Here is a 5,519-nt window from a genome sequence, read left to right as displayed (position 1 = left end):
AGGAATCCTGTAAGCCAATCGGCAAACAGGACATGTAAATGACATAATTCTGTAAAGCCAATCAACATGTAACATGTAGGTGCCATACAGAAAGAGTGAAAACTCCTGCAAGTACCCAACCAATGGGAAACCAGGAGAGGGACGTGTTCTAGGGCTGTAACTGCCTCTGTGCACCTGCTCACCCAAGAGTCACCCGTTTGTGCAAGAACGAGATTAAAAGAGCGGCTTCACTCCCCCATCTCTGAGTCTCTGTGTTGTGCTTTAGCGACAAAACTGAGGAGGGATGATTCCATCTCCGACACCCAGTAAGAGGAGGATGGCTGCTGGGAGCTGAAAGCTGAAAGCCCCTGATAGTGGGACACATTCTTCCTCTCTCCTGTCCAACCTCACCACAAAAAGGGCCAGACCCTCAATTCCCCAAAATGCAGCCAACGTAGGCTGTCATGCATAACAGACGTTATTGAAGGCCTGAGGACAACACAGGGCATTGGTTGAAAAATGAAACTTAAAACAGGCCACCAGGGCTCTGGAAAAGTGCTGACCAAGCCCGCTCCTGTCACCTTTCTCTGGAGCCTCCTAACCTACCTCCAGGATCCAGGGTCCCTTAGTCGCATCTCCAATTTTTCCACCCTACCCCTCTCCCCAACCCCAGATAGAGAAAGCAGCCTTTAAAGAAGTACATGAACTACTTAAAAACCTCAGTCTTGGCTGGGCACAGTGGCTCTTGCCTGTAATCCCAGCACTTCAGGAGGCTGAGGCAGGAGGATTGTTTGAGCCCAGGAATTCAAGACCAGCCTGGGCAACATAGTGAGATATTGTTTCTACAAAAAAAATTTTAAAAACTAGCTGGGCGTGGTGGTCCACATCTGTAGTTCCAGCTGCTCAGAAGGCTGAGGCAAGAGGATCACCTGAGTCCAGTAGCTGGAGGCTGCGGTAATCTGTGATCATGCCACTGCACTCCAGCTTGAGCAGCACAGTGAGACTTCAACTCAAAAACAAAAACAAAACAAAACAAATCCCTCAGTCTAACACAAAAGGCCACATACTGCATGACACCATTTATACGGAATCTTCAGAAGAGGCCGATCTATAAAGATGGACAGTGGGTCAGTGGTTGCCTGGGCCTGCAGAGGGAAGAAGGGAAGGATGACAACAGGTATGGTGCTTCTTTTTGGGGTGAAGAAAATGTTCTACAGTTAGAGAGTGGTGAGGGCTGCAGAATTCTGTGAATACACTAAAAGCCACCGAATCGTACACTTTGAATGGGTGCATCCTAGGATATGTGCATTTTCTCAAGGAAGCTGCTATTTTAACAAAATCTGTCTATGTGTCTAGGAAGACACAGGGCTTCCCTAAGAACGGGGAGCACGCATTTGCTTTACTTTTACAATCACAAAGAAAGTCACCAGAGTTATTCCTGCCAGAACTAGGGAGATTCTGCCTCAGGGACAACTCGGTGCCTATTAGGAGAGCCAGATGTCATCTCCAGTGACAGGAGTGACCAGCTTCTTCAGGGTGGCAGGGTAGAAAACTGAGACCTCTGTGAAAGGACATAATGTGGAGTCCATATACCCAATGAGCAGCCATTTTAACACCACCTAGACCTGTCATGTTTCTCTAGTAGTTCACTTTAATTTACCCTCTAATCACTAGCCAAGGACAGAACCGGTTTCTTAGAGGTAGCTATTGATAATTGTTTTACAACCCCCTCCTCAGCTTGTTTTGTACTAATCAGCTTTTCTTTTCTTTTCTTTTTTTTGAGTTGGAGTCTCACTCTGTCACCCAGACTGGAGGGCAGTGGCACACTCGCAACCACCACAGCCTCGATCTGCCGGGCTCCGGCAATCCTTCCACTTCAGCCTTCCAAGTAGCCGGAATTACAGGCATGCGCTACCATGCCCGGCTAATTTTTTATTTATTGTAGAGATGAGGTCTCACCAAGTTGACCAAGCGGGTCTCAAACCCGCGGGCCCAGGCAATTCACTTACCTCGGCCTCCCAAAGCGCTAGGATTATAGGCTGAGCCACCGAGCCCAGACTTTTTTTTTTTAATTGTGTGTTTATTATTTATTTGAATTGCAGTCTCACTCCATCACCCAGACTGGAGTACAGTGGCAGGCTCATGGCCACCCCAGTGTTGACCTGCTGGGCTCCGGCAATCCTTCCGCCTCAGCCTTTCAAGTAGCTGGGACTCCAGTGCTCGCTACCACGCCCAGCTAATTTTTGATTTATTGTAGAGATGAGGTCTTGCCAAGTTGCCCGGGCGGGTCTTGAACCTGCAGGCTCAGGCCATCCACTCACCTCAGCCTCCCAAAGTGCTGGGATTACAGACTAAGCCACCGAGCCCGGCCAAGCTTTTCTATTTCAAGTATGTGCCACCACCCATTAGACACAAGTTAACCTAATCAGCCCTTCATGATCTTCATGACACAGACAGACCCTGTCACCATGGCAGCAGTCTCTACAGAAATAAAAATTAGCTGGGCATGGTGGTGCACACCTATAGTCCCAGCTACTCAGGAGGCTGAGGTGGAAGGATCGCCTGAGCCCAGGAGGTCAAGGCTGTAGTAAGACGTGATGGTGCCACTGTACTCCAGCCTGAGTGAGAGTGAGACCTCAACTCAAAAAAAACAACAAAAAAGTACCGTTTCCCATCACTATACTCAAACACCCCTGAGGCTGGCCCCACCTACCTTCCACCTCATTCCTGGGACCTGGCTGGATTTCCCTACCTCCGACTCAGGTCCACTGTCTACTCAGCCTCTCCAAACCCCAGCCTCGCATGGGGGAGGCAGAACACAGTGGGAGTTAAGAGGCGAGATCTGCACGGTTGGATGGCCCCTCTAATTAGTCAAGGACTTTCGGGAAGGTGCTTACCTCCAGTGCCAGTCTCCGTAAAATGAGGCTAACCAGATCTTTCCATCAGAGCTTCCTTGGGTGAACTGAGAAGTCGCATGAGTGAAGCTCTGTGAGGTCCACTGCCAGTTCCAGTGACAGGCCACAGGGCTTGTGTCCTTGAAGTTAACCACGGAGTCCATTTCAAGCCTGCATATCTCCTCTCCTGCACCAGATTGACAGCATCCCAAAGGCAGGCCCAAGTCTCTGATGGTCAGTGACAGTCTGCACAGGGCCGACCTGTGGCCTGATGCCCCTGGCCTCCCGGATCCAGTTGGAAGAGAGGGTGGCCCGTTCTGTCTGTGGAATTCCTTGACTTGGCCCTTGTGTCCTCTATAGCAGTTTTCACTCAGTTGTCCTTAATCTGAAACCCATAGTCCCTAGAGGTCCCCAAACTATATGCAAAATGTGTGTGTATGTGTGGCTGATACTGCACATTTGGGAAGAGAAATTCCTCACCTCTCATCAGATGCTCAGAAGGGTTCACCTTTGCTTCCCTTCTCTGCTTTATTATTATTATGTTTCTTTTTTGAGTTGGAGTCTCACTCTATCGCCCAGGCTGGAGTGCAGTGGCCGCTTCCGGCCGCCGCAGCCTCGACCTGCTGGGCTTGGGCGAATCCTCTGCCTCAGTCTTCCAAGTAGCCGGAACCACAGGCACGCACTACTACACCCGGCTAATTTTTGATTTCTTGTCGAGATGAGGTCTCGCCAAGTTGCCCAGGCTGGTCTTGAACCTCTGGTCTCAGGCAATCCTCTGGCCTCAGCCTCCCAAAGTGCTAGGATTACAGGCATGAGCCACCGTGCCTGGCTTCTGATTAATTTTCTTGAAAGAACTTCACTCACTCTGAAATTCAGCGTCCTTGCTTGTTGTCTTGTCTCCACCACTAGAAAGTAAACTCAGGAGGCTACCGAGTGAGGGCAATCTGCGGGGGGGTTATCTCCTCTGATTTGTTCATAACCCAGTGACCTAGGGGTTGGTCGATATCTTCTGAGTGAATGAATGAGTAAATGAGGTACTTTGACCCAAAGGGTAAGGGCTAACAGTCCCGCCCTGCAATGGGGTCTGGGCAAGTCCTGGACAGTCTGTGGGGTCCTCTTCACGGGGCAGCATCTGGGCTGAGGTCAGCTGGAGCAGAGACTAGCATTCTCGGATTCAGGGTTTAGTCAGGGGAGGGGCTCAGAGAACCCAGACTGGATCTACAGAGTTCAAGGGCCTCCAAGGACAGCCTATTCATTCCTGTGTCCTCCAGAGAGGGCAGAGCAGGGGCCTCTGCTCCATTTTCTTTCTTTTTTGAGTCAGAGTCTCACTCTGTCACTCAGACTGGAGTGCAGTGGCCGCTCCCGGCCACCGCAGCCTCAACCCGCTGGGCTCCTGCGATCCTTCCGCCTCAGCCTTCCGAGTAGCTGGAACTACAGGCATGTGCCACAACTACAGGCATAAGCCCGGCTAATTTTTTGATTTATTGTAGAGATGAGGTCTCAGCAAGTCTCCCAGGCTGGTCTCAAACCGTGGGCTCAGGCAATCCTCTCACCTCAGCCTCCCAAAGTACTGGGATTACAGGCAAGAGCCACTGTGTCTGGCCAGCTTCATTTTCTATTGCTGCTGTAACGTGCTATCCCAAACCTCAGTGGCTTGATACAATTTTGCCATATCTCATGCATTTGTGGTCAGGCATTCAGGCCCTACTGGGCCATGTGATTATTCTTCCCCACATGGCACTGACTGAGGTCACCTGATGGTAGACAGGCTGGTCTGGAAGGTCCCAGACAGCTTCCCTTGTGTGTCGGGGGTTTGGCGGGACGGCTGCCAGGGGCTCAGGGAGGCCTGCCTGCTGGATTGCACGTCTGGTCTCTCCCGCATGGCAGTTCAGGGCTCCCAGAGGCTATTCCAGAAGACCAAGGCTGCTGTGGACCTGGCCTTGGACGTCACGTAGCATCGTTTCCATCCCATCTTACCGGCCAGTCCCGATTCAAGAGAAAGGAAGAAAGCAGCATGAATACCTCTGGGGTGGAGATGAGGCATCTTTGGAGACAAGCCACCACAGCCTCTGTTTGACTGGGCTCGGGGACAAAGCCTGAAGACAGGGACATTGGGTGGGCTGGGAAAAGCCCAAGAGCTTTCCCCAGAATAAGAACCAAAGGACCATTAAGTGACCTTAAAAGAGTCCCAACCACTTGAACCTCCAGCCAATTCCGTATTCTATTTCAATCCTTTGTCCAAGGCAACTTCTCAATAGAGATGTTGTCCAAGCATTTCTAACCATGTAGCATGTTACCTGCTTGTTTTTCCTTCCTTCCTTCCTCCCTTCCCTTCCCTTTCTTTCTTTTCTTTCTTTCTTCCATCCTTCCTATCTTCCTTCTTTCTTTCTTTATTTTTTTTGAGTCAAGGTCTCACTCTATCACCCAGGTTGGAGTGCAGTGGTGCGATCCCGGCTCACTGCAGCCTCAAACTTCTGGGCTCAGGTGATCCTCCCATCTCAACCTCCTGAGCCAGTTGGGACTAAAGGTATGCACCATCACACCTAATTATTTTATTTTATTTTATTATTTTATTTTTTGAGTTGGAGTCTCACTCTGTCGCCCAGACTGGAGTGCAGTGGCCGCTCCCGGCCACCGCAGCCTCGA

This window comes from Carlito syrichta, unplaced genomic scaffold (genome assembly GCF_000164805.1).
Source record: "Carlito syrichta isolate Samal-C Ts95f unplaced genomic scaffold, Tarsius_syrichta-2.0.1 Scaffold304726, whole genome shotgun sequence".
NCBI lineage: Eukaryota > Metazoa > Chordata > Mammalia > Primates > Tarsiidae > Carlito > Carlito syrichta.
Note: the sequence above shows the minus strand (reverse complement) of the source record.